General features: G+C 46.2%; 2 pseudogenes; both read right to left on the minus strand.

The window, feature by feature from the left end:
• Nucleotides 1-330: 330 nt before the first annotated feature.
• LOC141160334 (U2 spliceosomal RNA) lies at nucleotides 331-432 on the minus strand (annotated as a pseudogene).
• An 861-nt stretch (nucleotides 433-1293) lies between these two features.
• On the minus strand, nucleotides 1294-1403 carry LOC141160341 (U2 spliceosomal RNA; annotated as a pseudogene).
• Between the last annotated feature and the right edge of the window lie 17056 nt (nucleotides 1404-18459).

Consider the following 18459-nt stretch of genomic DNA (forward strand, 5'->3'; position numbering starts at 1 on the left):
AATCCTTTGTGAATCTTCACATTTCATGATGCCTTGCACACAGTCAAGGCACCCTGTGGGAGAAGCAGCAAAACAACCCCTAAATATCTTTGAAACTTCACCATATTTGACTGTAAGTATTGGGTTCTTTTATTTGTAGGCTTTATTCTATTTACAGTAAACAGTTGAATGATGTGCTTTACCGAAAAGCTCTATCTTGGTCTCATCTGTCCCCAAGACGGCTGCTGACCCTCTAAAAATAACACAAGAGAAACACACTTCGAAACAGGGTCCAATTAATCATTGAAAAAGTATATTTTTATTGAAGTATAGAAGAAAGGTCTATAGATAGATAGATAACATTACAATACAATATATTTGTAAAAGCAAAGCACATATACTAAATGAGAACAGATACTACAATTGATGTTAGCCAAAAGGCCGAGAAGCGATAACCTGAATTGGTTTTGGCCTATGACTGCACCCTGGCTTCAAGAAGGCACCCATTGTAGGGATAGGGTCAAAGACTCCCCTCAGGAAGACATGTTGTTCATCAATAGACTCCTTAAAACCCACAACTTTACTGCTTGTTGCAGCAGCAGCAGCCCACGCACACATTTTTAATCTGCATAAGTCTGCCTATTTGCACACATTCTCCCCTCCCCCCCGCTGTCCCATGCGCCTCAAGACAAGGGGATGGGGAGAGGATAACTAATTAGTGAACAAACAAGCAGCGGTCCGCCTTCTTCCTAGTCTGCAGGCTCCCTGCAGACTAAAGCTGACTGCAGCAGCACAGCCACATAAAGGCCAGGAGCCCATTATGATATGTGCAATGATGTTCCATTCTTCCATTCTTGCATTATTCCATTGTTCCATTGTCCCATTCTCTTGCAGTATTTCATTGTTCCATTCACTCATCACATCTATTGCAAGCAATTTATCTGCCTGGGTGAAAACCAATAGGATGCTCTGATTGACAGACATAGGTAGCATTTTAAAACAACATCTCAGACCAAATTTTTTAAAATCTTTTTTTTCATCCACAGATAGAAAATTAAAGAAGTCAGTGCTCCACCAGAGGGAGCCAGCATTTCACTAAAGAAATCGTAGCGCCCCCCCAATTTTTTTTTAAATGAGAGGTACTCAGCAACACCCAACTAATGAGACAGTTGAGTTAAAAGAGTAGCAGCTGATAACAAGGCCACTGACGAGGTATATGGTGTGTGTGCAATGGTGTAGCAAAGGACAAATGCATTATTGCAGCTTATCTCAGGAAGGAAGAGATAAATAGATAGATAGATTGATAGATAGACAGATGGATAGATGTATAACATTACAATGCAATATATTGGTTAAAGGAAAGCACATATACTAAATGAGAACAGGTACTACACTTGATGTTAGCCAAAAGGCAGAGAAGTGATAACCTGAATTGGTTTTGGCCTATTACTGCACCCTGGCTTCAAGAAGGCACCCATTGTATGGATAGGGAAAAAGACTCCCCTTAGGAAGACATGTTGTTCATCAATAGACACATTAAAACCCACAACTTTACTGCTTGTTGCAGCTGCAGCCCATGCACGCATTTTTAATCTGCATTAGTCTGCCTATTTTCACACATTCTCACCTCCCCCCCACTGTCCCACACACCTCAAGACAAGGGGATGGGGAGAGGATAACTAATTAGTGAACAAACAAGCAGTGGTCCACCTAGTTTGCAGGCCCCCTGCAGACTGAAGCTGACTGCAGCAGCACAGCCACATAAAGGCCAGGAGCCCATTATGACACGTGCAATGGTGTTCCATTCTTCCATTCTTGCATTATTCCATTGTTCCATTGTCCCATTCTCTTGCATTATTCCATTGTCCCAATCATTCTTTACATCTATTGCAAGCAATCTATCTGCCTAGATGAAAACCAATAGGATGCTCTGATTGACAGACATAGGTAACACTTTAAAGCAACATCTCAGACCAAACTTTTTTTATATCTTTTTTTTCATCCACAGATAGAAAATTAAAGAAGTCAGTGCTCCACCTAACCACGGACACGTGTACAAGTGCTTGTGGCCAGGGAAGGTACATTTCACTGATGGCACACTGGGTGAATATTGTGGAAGCCAGATCCCAGTTGGACCCTGGGACAGAACACATCATTCTGACACCAAAGGTTGCGGGCCCTGGGTCAATCAGAGTTGCTCCCACATTCTACAGCTCCTGCACCTTCTTTTCTTTAGCCTCCATCTCCGAAATGACCACATCAGTCACAAGCTAGAAGCATTGCAGCACTGCCTAGGACAAGTGGCAACAGCCTCTGCTGAAGCTAATATGCTTAGGTGACAAACCGTACACCGCTGCAGAGTTGTTGAAAGCTGTAACAGAGAAGATAAAACAATGTCTCTTTATTATACCTTATTTAAATACAGCTGGATGCTGGACAATACTAGACACAAAGCATGTAAAAAGACACACACAGTGTACTGATTGAAAAATGATAACAGATGTTGGGTCAGCCTAATTGAGACTTGACCTAGCTGAATCAAATGGTATGATGTGGTGGGACCCCTAAGAATATAAGGCCCTCCAGGCAAAAATGTGTTTCACCAAAAGTCATAAGGACCCATACAAAGTGAAAATCATGTGACACATACACTACCACAAATAGAAAACAGTACACATAAACCGACGCACTAAATAAGTAATATTAGCAAATAGTTATTAAAGTATGATAATGGATAGTGGTTAGGCAATGTCATATACCACTCAGACCATACAGATCTATCATCTCTAACTGTACCAAAAAATTAGACCAGTGCACATTGAAGGCTACCTGGTCATTGTTACGCTCGCGCCGGGACTGACTGGCATGAGCGTGATTAGTGATCCCACTGTACCATGAACCGAGGAGTGCCTGGAGGGGCGTAACTAAGCATCTACCCGATCCGACCAAGGTCGCACAGCGGCTAACGACTCCGTGAACCAAAGAGGAACCGAGCAGAGGGACCAGGTGCCACACCAGGTCAGATCCCGGTCACAGCTGTTGACCCACACCGGGGAATGCAGGAACAGGCAGGTTAGGCTGGCATACAGACAGGTGGGTATTGGCAGGCACGGCTGGTATGCAGACAGGTGGATACTGGTAAGCACGGCTGGTATGCAGACAGGTGGGTGCTGGCTAGCACGGCTGGTATGCAGACAGGTGGATACTGGTAAGCACAGCTGGTATGCAGACAGGTGGGTGCTGGCAAGCACGGCTGGTATGCAGACAGGAGGGGGGGTACTGACAAGCACGGCTGGAGTGCAGACAGAGAAATACTGTCAAGCACGGCTGGAGTGCAGACAGGTAGGTACTAGCAGGTTGGAGCGCAGACTGGATAGAGTCCAATACAGACTGGGAGGCAGGAACAGAGCTGCAGATGCGGTAGACAAGCAGATTAAAGCGAAACCGCCAGAGCGGAGGACAAGGCAGAGCAGAGCAGAACCGCAGGTGCGGTGAACAAGGCTGAGCAGAGAGGAACCGCAGGAGCGGTAGACTAGGCAGAGCAGAGAGGAACCGCCAGAGCGGTGGGCTAGGCAGAGCAGAGGGGAACCGCCGGAGCGGTGAGCAAGCAGGGCAGAACTAAACCGCAGGTGTGGTGAACAAGGCAGAGCAGAGAGGAACCGCCGGAGCGGTGGGCTAGGCAGAGCAGAGGGGAACCGCCGGAGCGGTGAGCAAGCAGGGCAGAACTAAACCGCAGGTGTGGTGAACAAGGCAGAGCAGAGAGGAACCGCCGGAGCGGTGGGCTAGGCAGAGCAGAGGGGAACCGCCGGAGCGGTGAGCAAGCAGAGCAGAACTATACCGCAGGTGCGGTGAACAAGGCAGAGCAGAGAGGAACCGCCAAAGCGGTGGGCAAGGCAGAGCAGAGGGGAACCGCCAGAGCGGTGAGCAAGCAGGGCAGAACTAAACCACAGGTGTGGTGAACAAGGCAGAGCAGAGAGGAACCGCCGGAGCGGTGGGCTAGGCAGAGCAGAGGGGAACCGTCGGAGCGGTGAGCAAGCAGAGCAGAACTAAACCGCAGGCGCGGTGAACAAGGCAGAGCAGAGAGGAACCGCTGGAGCGGTGGGCTAGGCAGAGCAGAGGAGAACCGCCGGAGCGGTGAGCAAGCAGAGCAGAACTAAACCGCAGGTGCGGTGAACAAGGCAGAGCAGAGAGAAGCCACCGGAGCGGTGGGCAAGTCAGAGCAGAGAGAAACCGCCGGAGCGGTGGGCAAGTCAGAGCAGAGAGAAACCGCTGGTGCAGTGGACAAGGCAGACAGGACAGGGCTCTGTTCACATGGAACAGACTGGAAAATACAGGAAGATACGGAGGAAGGGAAAAGGGACAAGCAGAACCAGATACATACACTGTACTTACTATGAAGTAGCGAGTGGACAGAAAACTCACAAACAGAAGTACAGAGACAAGAAGTTGGAGTTAGGTGCAGGTTCAGATACTGCAGGAAAAGGGAAGGTACGGACATAGAGACAAACAGATAACAGGCTCGGATACAGTTCAGACAGGAACTGCTACTGCAAGGAGATACAAGAACAGGCCTGGGTATACAGCCCCCAGAGATGGCGGAGACGGACAAGAAGGCACAGATAATAGGTCTGGGTATGCGGCCCCCAGAGATGGCGGAACAGACAAGAAGATACAGAACTGGACCTGGCAACTTCAGAGTCAAGGCACACACTGAAAGTTAGTGTTGCTCAGGCACCTCCTACTGGGTGCAGGGGGTTTAAATATCCAGTGACTCACAGCAATAGGCTGGAGACGCACTAGGGGTGTGCCCACAGCAACTATAAGAATCAGGAAGTAACCGGGCCGCCGCCCTAAGCAGTCAGTCAAGAGACAAGCACACAGCATGAACAATAGCACGGTTTGCATGCTGAGCTGACAGGTAAGATTGCGGTCTTGCATAGTGGGAGGTGGTGCAATATGCAAGCATGCCGCCAGGGATGTTACAGTCATATAATCTACCATCTCTAATTGTACCAAAAATTAGACCAGTGCACATTGAAGGCTACCTGGTCAAATAATCACAGCAATATATCTGAGTCAGTGGGTACAGCTATCTCTCACAAACTGCTGTATATCCACACAATCACTAGATTTGCGAAAAATAGGAGACACTCATAGCTCAATAGAAAGAAACCACTACTTAGCTTTCCAGTATTTTTGCAGTGCTCCAATATTAAAGGCGGGCTCCCGACGCGTTTCTCCTTCATCATCAGGGGAGTGCATAGCCCATTCATAGCTCAATGTTCTGCGCCATCACAGAGGTACATATGTTTGAGAAGAGATTGTCCCTTTATCTTTTATACACGCCGCACGCTGACCGCCGTGCGGCATGCTTCCGGGTGGTCATGTGTCAGCTTGGTGACGCACATCCTGCCAGATACATACTCACATCCGGCTTTAACAGCGCACCGTGGAACACATAGTGCTGCGCATGCGCGGGCACGGATCCCGCAGTCATCTCGTGCGCACGCGCACCCGCTCAGATCAGAGGCCGCTGTACCTCCAAGCAATCCGCCATGAAGGCAGCTCCAGCCCCCAAACATAAACCGCATTAGAGGAACCGCCTTATAAGACAGTACCAATGTCAATGTAAATGATCATGCCCTCCCACATGTGCCTGTCAAAATGATCATAAACCACAGGGAAAAGGTCAGTTCCTGGACATGGTGAATAGACATCCAACATACCAGACCCAAAAGGCGCAGAAAAAACATATAGAGGCCAAGGAGGTCGGTCTCATCAAATACAGACCAGATATACGATTAGATGGTATGCTAGGGTCCCTGAACTTGCATGTTGTACTAGAAATGTGACTAAAAAACGTGGGAGAGGACATGGTGAGGATTGAGTGGGAAGGGGACAGATAGAGGAACTATTGCTGGTTCTACGGACTAAGCCCTCTCTAAGCTGGTCCCTACCTACCGTGGAGGTTGGCACCCTAGGGGGACTGGGCAAGTGTCGCCCTCACTCAACGGCGGCTATCCCTCACTAACTGGGTCCCTGTACTGACCCTATTATAAAAAGGAAGTGAAGGAAAGTTGTTCATTAAGGCCATGAGGCTGCATAGTTCTCAACCAAAAGATCCATTTACGTTCCTTCTGTAGGATCTTTTGATCCCAATTCCCACCTCTGATTCTATCAATACCTACAAATCGCAAGCAGTCTAAGTTGCCACTATGAACATTGTTAATATGATTGGCAACTGGAGTATCCCTTTTATTGATGATGTCTTGTATATGTTCCCTAATCCTCCTCCTGAACTCACGTCTAGTCTTTCCCACATATTCGACACCACAATCACACGTGGCCTTATAGACCACCCCAGCAGTACGGCAGTTGATGAACTGTCGGATGGTATAGTATTTACCCATCACATTACTGCTGAAGCCTTTGGCCTGTGCCACCGATACACAGGCACTGCAATGACCACACTTGAAGCACCCCTTGACTTGGGTGCCTAACCAAGATGGATATGAATTGTCTATAAAATGACTGTGGACCAATCTATCCTTTAAGGACCTCCCCCTGCGATAGGTGACCTGTGGAAGGGCCCCAACTCTATCCTTGATGTCTGCATCCATTAATAACACTGGCCAGTGGCGTTTAAGGATCTCCCTAACCCCGTTAGCTCCATTGGAGTAGGTAGTAATGAAACAGGTTAGGTTCGATTCATTATTGTTGACCCTGGGGATGAGTAGATCCCTGCATTCTTTTTTGATGGAATTCTTATAGGCCTCAGTTAGGATTCTCTGAGGGTACCCCCTCTCAATAAACCGTTCGCGTAAATCATCAGCTTGTGCTTTAAACGTGAAGAACGTCAGAACAGTTTCTTCGAATCCTTAGGTATTGCCCCTTAGGGATACCTTTTTTCAGTGGGTCTGGGTGTCCACTCTCCCACCTAGGAAGGAGTTAGTGGCCGTGGGTTCCGGTAATTGCTCGTAGTCAATTCACCGTTTTCACCTTTACGGATGCAAACATCAAGAAATGGTAGGACAGCATTGTTGCATTCATGCGTGAAACGTAAGCCAATGTTATTAATGTCGAGCTACTTGACAAAATCACTAAAAAGGGCCTCAGGTCCCTTCCACACCACGAAGATGTCATCAATATAACGTAACCAAATGATCACCCTATCATATAGGGGAACCGGAGGTTCGCTAAAGACCATTGCTTTCTCCCACCAGCCCAGGAGCAAATTTGCATACGAAGGGGCGCAGCGACACCCCATCGCTGTGCCCCTGAGCTCGTGGAAGTACTTATTGTCAAATAGAAAAAAATTGTTCTTCAGACAAAACTCCAATGATTGTAAAATAAACCTGTTATGTCTGGTGAACTGACAGCCTCCCGTACTCAGATAGTGGTCCATGGCCCGAAGACCCTTGTCATGTGGAATTGATGTGTACAGTGCCTCCACATCTATACTGCCTAGAATCATATCAGGCTCTAGACAAATACCATCCAACTTGCCCAGTAAATATGTAGTGTCACCGACATGACAGCTCAAGGACCCCACAAATGGTTTTAATATCTGGTCCAGATAAATCCCCAGGTCCTGTGTTAAATTGTTAGTGCCTGCAACGATAGGTCTACCCTTAAGGGGGTCAAGTCCCTTTTGTACCTAAGGGAAACAGTAAAAAGTGGCCATGGTGGGGTGTGCGGGGCAGAGGAAGTCTCTCTCCTTCCTGTCAATTACACCATTATGCACTCCCTCCTCAACAAGATGCTTAAGTTCCTTCAAGAGACTAACCGTAGGATTTCCCGCCACGACTTCATAACTGGTACGATCTCTAAGCAGGGTCATGCAAGTCTCTTTATAGGATGAGGAATCCATGATAACGATATTACCGCCCTTGTCAGATGGTTTAATCGTGATGGTACAATCATTCTCAAAATTACAGAGCCAATGCATCTCCTGTTTTGTGAGATTGTGTTTACCCATGAACTTAGACTGGGATAAAATGTCCTTGGTGAACAAATTAAGGAAAACATCTATGGACCCAGGGTCCCCTGATTGCGGAGGCATGTTTTTACTCTTATTCTTAAGTGATGTAAATGAGCCATCACCGTTACTATTAGGATCGGTGTCTCCCAAGTGAAAAAAGGAAAAGTACATCCTTAAGAAGGTTCTCCGCAATACCAAGTTCCATACATGATCTTTTATCCTCCCTACTGAAATGTTTTTTCTACCTTAACTTACGAATGAAAAGGTGGAGATCCTTGATGGTCTCAAAACAATTAAAATCAGTGGTGGGGACAAAGGACAAAACCTTGCTCAGAACACACATCTCCAGATTATTAAGTGGTCTCGAAGATAAGTTAATAATGCGTGATTCTTGTGAGGAGGAGGTGCTCACTGTGGAGATAGACTGGTGAATGACAGGTGGAGCAGGAGTCACTCATTTTCCCACTGACCCAGAGGAGCTGTAGTTCAGATACCTCCGTTCAGATTTAAACGATTTCTCAATGGGTAATTGTACTCTAAAAAAGCATCTCTTTGGGGAGATCTTCTTCCACCCCCTCTATTCCCCCGATGGGCACTCCTTCCTTTGCCTCTGCCTCTCTGATATCTCGGCCTGGTCTCGGTATCTGAGATCTCCGTTTCTGATGAGGAGATCTCTGTCTCAGGTAATCTTTGACCATGGCAAATGGAGATAGAGTATGCTTTATTCTCTCGAAATTCTTGTAGGTCTCTATTAAACAGTTTGTGTTTACGTTCTTTAAGAAGATACTGAAACTTTTCCAAACTGTTTTGAAGACCGGTTTCTTTAACAGAAAAATCAGGTTCAGAAGCAAACTTTTTGGTGATTTCAATATGTTCCTTCATAGACTCATTCAGATTATCTAAGGTGACCCTTTCCTCCTCTAAGAGGAGTTTCATAAGTCTCAGGGAGCTATCTGTTGCTTCTTTCTCCCACTTTGCTACCAGAACAGGGTTTTTATATCTGTATCCTGGTGAGAGAGCAATTCTAAGGTGACGTGGGACAATTCCTGACCTAATATAATTGTCCAAACTTTGTACCTCCCACCATGATGTAATTTGGTCCCTATACACCTTGGTGAGCTCCTTAAAGGCTGCACCAAAGGACGGGGTATATCGTTTTTGTACAAAGGTATGGTCAGAGAAGACCTCCCTGGCCTCTGTGATCCAAGTGTTGGTGTCAATACTTGTCGACAGGAAGCCTGCCATCCCAAGTGTAAAGAATATATGTAGCGAAAAGGTGGTACCCAATATTAGATTATAATTAGCAAAAGATAAAACAATGTCTCTTTATTATACCTTATAACTATGCGTTCCACGGTGCACTGCAAGAGCCAGATGTGAATATGTATCCGGCAGGATGTGCGTCACCCAGCTGACACATGACAAACCGGAAGCATGCCGCACGCCGGCGGCGTGTATAAAAGATACAGGGACAATCTCTTCTCAAACATATGCACCTCTGTGATGGCGCACAACATTGGGCTATGAATGGGCTATGCACTCCCCTGATGATGAAGGAGAAACGCGTCGGGAGCACGCCTTTAATATTGGAGCACTGCTAAAAATACTGGAAAGCTAAGTAGTGGTTTCTCTCTATTGAGCTATGAGTGTCTCCTATTTTTCGCAAATCTAGTGATTGTGTGGATATACAGCAGTTTGTGAGAGATAGCTGTACCCACTGACTCAGATATATTGCTGTGATTATTTGACCAGGTAACCTTCAATGTGCACTGGTCTAATTTTTGGTACAATTAGAGATGGTAGATTATATGACCAGGTAGCCTTCAATGTGCACTGGTCTAATTTTTTGGTACAATTAGAGATGGTAGATCTGTATGGTCTGAGTGGTATATGACATTGCCTAACCACTATCCATTATCATACTCTAATAACTATTAGCTAATATTACTTATTTAGTGCGTCGGTTTATGTGTACTGTTTTCTATTTGCGGTAGTGTATGTGTCACATGATTTTCACTTTGTATGGGTCCTTATGACTTTTGGTGAGACACATTTTTGCCTGGAGAGCCTTATATCCTTGGGGGTCCCACCACATCATACCATTTGATTCAGCTAGGTCAAGTCTCAATTAGGCTGACCCAACATCTGTTATCATTTTTTCAATCAGTACACTGTGTGTGTCTTTTTACATGCTTTGTGTCTAGTATTGTCCAGCATCCAGCTGTTTTTAAATAAGGTATAATAAAGAGACATTGTTTTATCTTTTGCTAATCATAATCTAATATTGGGTACCACCTTTTCGCTACATATTTTCTGTAACAGAGAAGGCAGATCTGTGGCTGTCACCGCTGAACCTACAACCAGGCGTGGTTATGTGTGACAATGGCCGGAACTTGGAGGCGACTCTGAAGCTTGGCAACCTCACACATATACCATGCCTTCCCCATGTGCTCAACTTAGTGGTTCAGCGGTTTCTTAAAGCCTGCCCTTTTCTGCCTGAGCTGCCTGTGATAGTACGCCGCATGTGTGCCCATTTCTGAAAGTCAGTTACAGCTTCAGCCGCCCTGGCAGTGCTTCAGCAGCGTTTGCAGCTTCCGGCTCACTGACTGGTGTGCGATGTCACCACGTATTGGAACTCATTGTTGCATATATTGGTAAGGATATGTGAGCAGCAGAGGGCAGTTGCTGAGTACCAGCTTCAACATGCCCATCGGTATTCCGGTCAGCCTCTGACCTGATGAGTAGGCAAGGATGTCTGACATCTGTGCCGTTCTCCAAAACTTTGAGGACTCGACCAAGACGCTAACTGCTCACAATTAAAGAGGAGGCTTTGCAGGTGGAGCATGATGAGATGGAGAAAAGAACTATACAGGGTGATGCTACACAGCCAGCCTCCCTTATCTCATCTCAATGTGAATTGGGTGATAATGAGGAGGAGGAGGAATAGGAGAAGATTTCCTTTGCTATAGACAGTACTACCCACAACCTATTCGTACCGTCTGTTCAGCGTGGATGGTCTGAAGAAGGGGAGGACGAGGAGCAGGACCAGGAGGAGGATGAGGAGGAGAACATGGACAGTCGTCCTCTTGGTGGTGACAGGGAAGTCTTAGCTGTTGGAAGTTTGGCACACTGCTGAGTTTATGTTCTGCTGTCTTTCCAATGACACTCACATTGTACGCATTTTGGGCAATAGTAATTATTGGTTGGTCACACCAGTCAGCCTCAACACATGCACAGATTGCCTGTTAGTTAGGGAATCATCACATGTGTTGAGGCTGACTAACAGTCATAAATCATGCAGATGCAGGGCCTCAAACTTAATATACGAGCAAGCTGAAGATGCTCGGAAAGCACCCAAGCGTACTTGGCGAAAGGCTTAAACGAACACGCTCACTCATCACTAATAGTTTGCACTCAGAAATTCATCCGTAGTTTAGTGCTGTCAACAAACCCAAACCCGGGGATGCTTAAGATCGATATTTTATTGTACAATATTACCTCTCTTATCTGCAATTCATGTACGGGTGAGCTATAGAGGTAGGGATAGCGTATTACAGGCATCTAGTCAGGGATTATTGCCTTATACTTCGTGCTGCAAAAAAAAATCTATTCTATTTCCTATTGATACCTTGCACCTGTCTCTATTGTAAATGCAGCTATCATCAGCTGGAAATGAGTGTTCAGTGTCGTCACATACATCTCTTCCACAGTGCATAACTTGATTGATATTTTCCATGCACTCATTGACCGATTCATAGTTTTTAACGGTGATCTTTACTCATAAATTCATAAAATCAGGCAGGGTTGCTTGCGTTCCTTCACAGTTTGTTGCTGCTATGTCCAAAAAAACTCTTCAGCCGGTTAAAATCTATTCTTTATCCTACAATATTACCTCTCTTATCTGCGATTAGTGTACGGGTGAGCTATCGCACTATGGATAGCATATTACACGCATCCAGACAGGGATTATTGCCTTATAACCCTTGCTGCTACAACCAAAGAATGAAAGGGAAAAAACATGTATTCTATTCCCTATTAATACCACTGTTAGCTGAATTTAGAATAGAGAAAGGTGGTAAATATTATCAGCTGGAAATGAGTGTTCATTTTGGTCGCATGCATCTCTACAACAGTCCATAACTTGATTGCTTTTTTCAAAAAATCATTGACAGATTCATGTTTTTTAATATAGTCTCCACTCATAAATTCATCAATGCAAGAAGGATTGCTTGCGTTCATCCATAATTTGGTGCTGCCACGTAACCAAAAAAAACCTTCGGGGCCGGTTAAAATCTATTTTTTATTCTACAATATTACTTCTCTTATCTGCAATTCGTGTACAGGTGAGCTACAGCAGTAGGGATAGCGTATTACAGGCATCTAGTCAGGGATTATTGCCTTATGCTCCTTGCTGCAAAATCTATTCTATTCCGTATTGATACCACTGTTAGCTGCATTACAATAGTGGCAAGTGCTAGGTGGTAACATTTGCTGTAAATGAGTGTTCATTCTGGTCGCATACATCTCTTCCACAGTCCATAACTAGATTGAGTTTTCCATACACTCATTGACCGATTCATAATTTTTACAGTGATCTGTAGTCAGAAATTAATCAGAGTTGACAGAAATTTATCATAGTTGACAGAAATTCATCGAAGTTGGCAGGATTTTTTCAAATTTGACAGAAATTAATTAAAGTTAACACAATTTAATGATTTAATGTGAAAATTCACAGTTTCTCTGTAGCTTCTCTGTAGCTCTGTAGCTTCTAGACTTGATGCTTCTAGAGCTGGAATTACCACTTCAGAACTCTCCAGTACTTTGTTTCCATCCATTTCTGGGTGCTTCTTGAAGTATGTTTGGGGTCATTGTCCTGCTGGAAGGCTCATGACCTAGGATGCAAACCCAGCTTTATGACACTGGGCACCACATTGCGATCCAAAATCCTTTGGGAATCTTCACATTTCATGATGCCTTGCACACAGTCAAGGTAACCTGTGGGAGAGGCAGCAAAACAACCCTTAAATATCTTTGAACCTTCACCATATTTGACTGTAAGTACTGTGTTCTTTTATTTGTAGGCCTCATTCGAATTACAGTAAACAGTTGAATGATGTGCTTTACCAAAAAGCTCTATCTTGGTCTCATCTGTTCCCAAGACGCCTGCTGGCCATCTAAAAATAGTGGAGGCAGCCTGCTGGCACTCTATAAATTTTGAGGGCCACCTGCTGGACATCCAGATTTCAAACTTTACAGAATATATATAAAAAATAAAATTTGATCACCTCAGATAGATACGCTATATTGCAGTAGCAATATATGGCTATGCAAAGCATAGCTGGCTGATGGTCCTCTAACAATAGTAAGGGCCGCCTGATGGCCCTGTAAAAATAAACTTTGTGACTTTCAGAATCCCTTCTTCATAAATGAAACAGAATGTGTCTGATCATGTCTTGCACACCACATGGCCAGATAAGGTAGTAAAATGGTAAAAGTACATTTACTGGTGAATTTCACCGTTGAAAGCAACGCGAAAGTGCAAAAACGCATTGAAAACACTACGTGTGAACATAGCCCAAGCTGTGGAGGAGCATTTTTGTTATTTGTTATTTATTTTGCCTTATATACAAGTAATTACCCTGGAAAGAATGTTTCTTAACATTTTTGCAAGAAAATCCATTTTAGCTTCATTTTTGTATGTTTTATTGTCAGTCCATAAAAGTGGCATAATACTCTGACAACATTGTTCACAGCAGTGACCTGGGATTCAGAGATGCTTCCAGGGGTCTTCCCCATGCTGTTTCCATGTCATTTCAGCACTGTCTCCATTGATTTTTCCAATTTTTAGACCTCCTGCAGACCTCTGGGGAAGGGGGGGAGCTCGCCCGAAAATTTTTCGAGTTTCCCATTGACATACTCGTTGTACTCGTTACTTGGGTTGAGCACCCGAACATTACGATTTACTACACCCAAGTAACGAGTATCAGATCATTTTAGTGCTCGCTCATCACTAATAGGGAATAGAAAAGACTTTTTTTGCAGCAGCAGTATGCAGTATAAGGCAATAATCCCCGGCTGCATCCGTATAATATGCTCTCCATACTGCAATAGCTCACCCATACACAAATTTCAGGTAAGAGAGGTAATATTGTAGAATAAAAATAGATTTTAACCGGACCCAAAGGGGTTTTTATTGATACGTGGCAGCACCAAACTGTGGAAAAATGCAAGCAACCCTGCCAGCTTTGATGAATTTCTGAGTGCAGACTATATTAAAAAACATGAATCTGTCAATGTTTTTTTGAAAAAAGCAATCAAGTTATGGACTGTTATAGAGATGTATGCAACCAGAATGAACACTCATTTCCAGCTGATGATACCTAGAACCTGTCCTTATTCTAAATGCAGCTAACAGTGATATCAATAGAGAAAATAATAGATTTTTTTTCTTTTTTTTTGTTTGGTTGTAGCAGCAATGAGTATAAGGCAATAATCCTTGCTTGGATCCTTGTAATACGCTATCCATACTGTGATAGCTCACCCGTAAACAAATTTCAGATAAGATAGTTAATACTGTAGAATATAAAATAGATTGTAACTGGCCCCAAAGGAGGGTTTTTTGGTACGTGGCAGTGTGGCACCCCAGGGGTCTGGTTGCCACAGTGATAGAAATATCACGTCTGAGAGCAAGTGGGAGTTTCCTGGTCAGGAGCACTTAACATGCAACACCTCCTGTCCCAGACCAGATAGGGGAGGAACCTGCCCTATATAAACTGGATCTGGGGCGGGGTTAGGGAAGAGAGTGAAGTTCCAGAGGAAGGGACAGAACAGCAGCAAGGAGCTTTGTAGGAGCCAGGAGCTGAAGACCAGGGACTTGAGCTAAGCAGAGTTCGTCCTGGCAGAAGACGCTAAGAACCGGACACAGGAGTCCGAGGCTGTGGGGACTTATATATCCAGCAGCAGAAACCAGCCGGCAGGGGATTTCAGGTCCTCTGGCCATAGGAAGCCCGGAGGCTCAGTCACATACAAGGGACCGGTACCGCCATCGAGGAGCGGAAGCTACCAGAGGGTCCAAGTCACCAGCCATACGGGTGAGCACCACACAGTATACTCAGGGACGTGGGCTACTACACGACTTCAGCAAGGTAGCCAGGAAGAGTGCAGTCAGACGGGAAGGCCTACATCTCCACCTGGCCAGGGGGATTCTTGTTTGCTCACAGACTGACCAGGTCCCTAATGCTAGCCAGTACTCCCGGGAGGGTCTGCTTTATTACCACCAGTAAAAGACCCTGGATTGCATCATTAGACTCTGTGTGATTTATGCTACACCCTGCACCATCACCCCCAGCATCCTATTACACTGTCCTGAGGCTACACTCTTCCTGTGGGGAGTTATCCTATCCCTGTGCTGCATATCTACATCAGCCTCAGCAGTCTGCCTTGCAGCGGCGGTCCTCCCTGACCGCAATCCACGGGTGGCGTAGTCGGACATTCAAAACCCTACAAATAGTCTGCCACAGCATTTAGTCTGACCACCCTGAGCCACGGGATCGGGTTGCCACAACTTCCCCCATCATTGCACTGAAGCCCGGTTTCGGGTGCCCCACGGCCCAGGGGGCGAGTCAGCTTTTGGCGTAGTCGGCAGGATTGTGACCAACCGGCCACAAACGGGTATTGCGCGCCTGAAGAGACTGTACACGTACCTCCAAAGTCGTTTCCCGCCATCTTCAGTCGTTTCCCGCCGTTTTCCCGCCATCGGACGCCATCATCGGGACGCCGCGCGGGAAGAAGAGGGGCGTGGACGTCCAAACCACGCGAGACCTGAAGCCCCGCCTTACGCACGGACGCTGTGCAAGGTCCTGAAAGGAGCCGAGCGGATGCTGACATCACCAGGACGCGACGCAAGGTCCTCCACCCCGACGATCGCCTGCGGAGCCGCGGCCTACGGAGAAGAAGCAAAAGAAGGTAGGCCACGGTCGACTGGGGGGGGGATGTTGGAAGCGGAGGGGACTGCCACCGCCAGCGCAGCCGCTGCCGCAGTAATGCCATTCACAATGCCTTACATCCCCGGAGCGGCCTGGCTGCTCCAATACTCAGGGGAGTCGCATACCCTAAGCGACTTTAAAGAGAAACTGTACAGCCTATTTAAAGTGTCCCCCCTGACGGAGGGACAAAAAGTGAGCATATTGATAGGCCAGCTAACCCGCGTGGCCCAACGTGAAGTAAAGTCCTGGTCAGTCAGGGACAAGGAGACTGTGAAGGAGATCGTAGCCCGTCTGAAGGACACTTTTGATAGCCGTACCTCAGCAGAGATCAAAATGAGATTTTATGGGTGCAAGCAGCGGGCCCAAGACAGTAAAAGAGACTATGCTTTGAATTTGCAAGAGGCCCTGGGAGCCATTAAACAGGCAGACCCTGACAGTGTGCGGAATGCAGATGAACTGTTGACTGAGCAATTCATTGAGGGTCTGCTGTCCAACGCCCACCGAACCCAGTTATGTGCAATGGCCTTGCGGAACCCTGGGTTAGACTTTGCAAAGTTCAAAGACAGGGCCATCCGGGTGCTCCGAGAACCGGCACCGGGTAGTGCTGTAACCCACCGGTGCCCTGCTATTACCTATCACCAGGAGGCGGAGCCCTTGTCTGTAGAGCCTGTGGGAGCTGGTGCGCAGGCTTTGGATAAAGACCCGGCTGCAGACCTGCACCATCAGGTCCAAGTACTGACCAAAAGCGTTGCCGCATTAACCAGGACTGTGCAGTCGTTACTGGTATCCTCTCCAGGAAGGATCAAGCTGGCCACCAGTCCGGAGGACGTCCCGTGGCGCCGACAGAGGAGGATCCCATCGTCCAGAGGAAGACCCAGCGACCGCTACAACGAGGATGGACAGCCCATCTGCCGCCGCTGCAACCAACCAGGACATATGGCAAGGTACTGTAATTTAAACGAGTCCAACCTGGGGCAAAGGGCCAACCCCCAGGCGTAAGATCATCAGTAGTGTTAAGCCACCACCGTAGTGTTCGGGTTCGGTTCGGTTCGTCGAACACCGGGATGTTCGAGGAACTGTTCGTCGAACTGTTCGTCGAACACCTTAGAACACCGTCGAACACCGTTAAAACCAATGGCAGGCAAACAAAAACACATAGAAACACATAGAAAACACCTTCAAAGGTGTCCAAAAGCTGACAAACTGCTCAGAAGACGCTCTCTTTAAAAAAGCCGGCCGGCAATTCAGCAGCGGCATACACCGGTACCTGACAATTTAGACAAGAAGGAATAGAGCATCACACATAGATTAGATAGATTGAAACATGTCAGTCACATATATAAGAAGTACAGTGACAGTGTTGGTTACTGTACTTGTCATTTAGTGTAAAGGATTTATTAAAAAAAATAATAGTGTTTTCATGCACCGACTCTTTAAAAAAGCCAGCCGGCAATTCAGTATCGGTACCCGACAATTTATAACAGAAAGAATAGAGCATCACACATAGATTAGATAGATAGAAACATGTCAGTCACATATATAAGAAGTACAGTGACAGTGTTGGTTACTGTACTTGTCATTTAGTGTTAAAATAAAGGATTTATTAAAAAAAAAATTGGCGTGGGGTTCCCCGTAATTTTAGTCTCTAGCGGAGGTTAAGCAGACGGCTGGGGCAGATGTTTGAAGCCTGGGAAGGGGGTAATACCCATGGAGCTTCCCAGGTTACTAATATCAGCCCCCAGCTGAATACCTAGCCTTTACTAGCTATTAAAATGGGGGACCCCCCAAAAAAATGACATGGGGTCCCCCCTATTTTAATAGCTATCAAAGGCTAGGCAGACAGCGGGGGGCTGATATTAATAGCCCAGGAAGGGTGCCATGAATATTGGCCCCCTCCCAGGCTAGAAACACCAGCCGTCAGCCGCCCCAGAAATGGCGCATCCATAGGATGTGCCAATTCTGGCACTTAGCCTCGCTCTTCCCACTGCCCTGTAGCGGTGGCAGTGGGGTAATAGGGCTGGGGTTGATGTCAGCTTATAATGCCAGCTGACATCAAGCCCAGGTTAGTAATGGAGAGGCGTCTATAAGACACCCCCATTACTAACCCCATAGTCAAAGTTAAAAAAAAACACAAACACCCAGAATAAAGTCCTTTAATTGAAATAAAGACACAATTCTTTATTGTTCTAAATTAAACCATACTTACCATCACGCCCATTCCAGCTGAAGCCAATGTCTTCTGCAATAAAAATAAAATGATAAAGCAACATCATCCTTACCTTTCCATGGTTCCCACGACGGCTTCAGCTCTGCTACATTCACATAACAGGCTGGACCGCAGCAGAACGCTGCCATCCAGCTTGCCATGCCGCAGACACTGAGAAGCGCAGGCATGCTTGCGCTCCTCAGTGTCTCACTGTGACGGCATCCAGATGAGCCGAGTTCATGTCCAATGAACTCAGCTCACCTCATGCACATCACTGACAGCGTGGGAAAATTCTCCTGCACTCAGCG

This window comes from Phyllobates terribilis, unplaced genomic scaffold (assembly GCF_046119375.1).
Source record: "Phyllobates terribilis strain yellow unplaced genomic scaffold, ASM4611937v1 Scaffold_8__6_contigs__length_399053987, whole genome shotgun sequence".
Classification (NCBI taxonomy): domain Eukaryota; kingdom Metazoa; phylum Chordata; class Amphibia; order Anura; family Dendrobatidae; genus Phyllobates; species Phyllobates terribilis.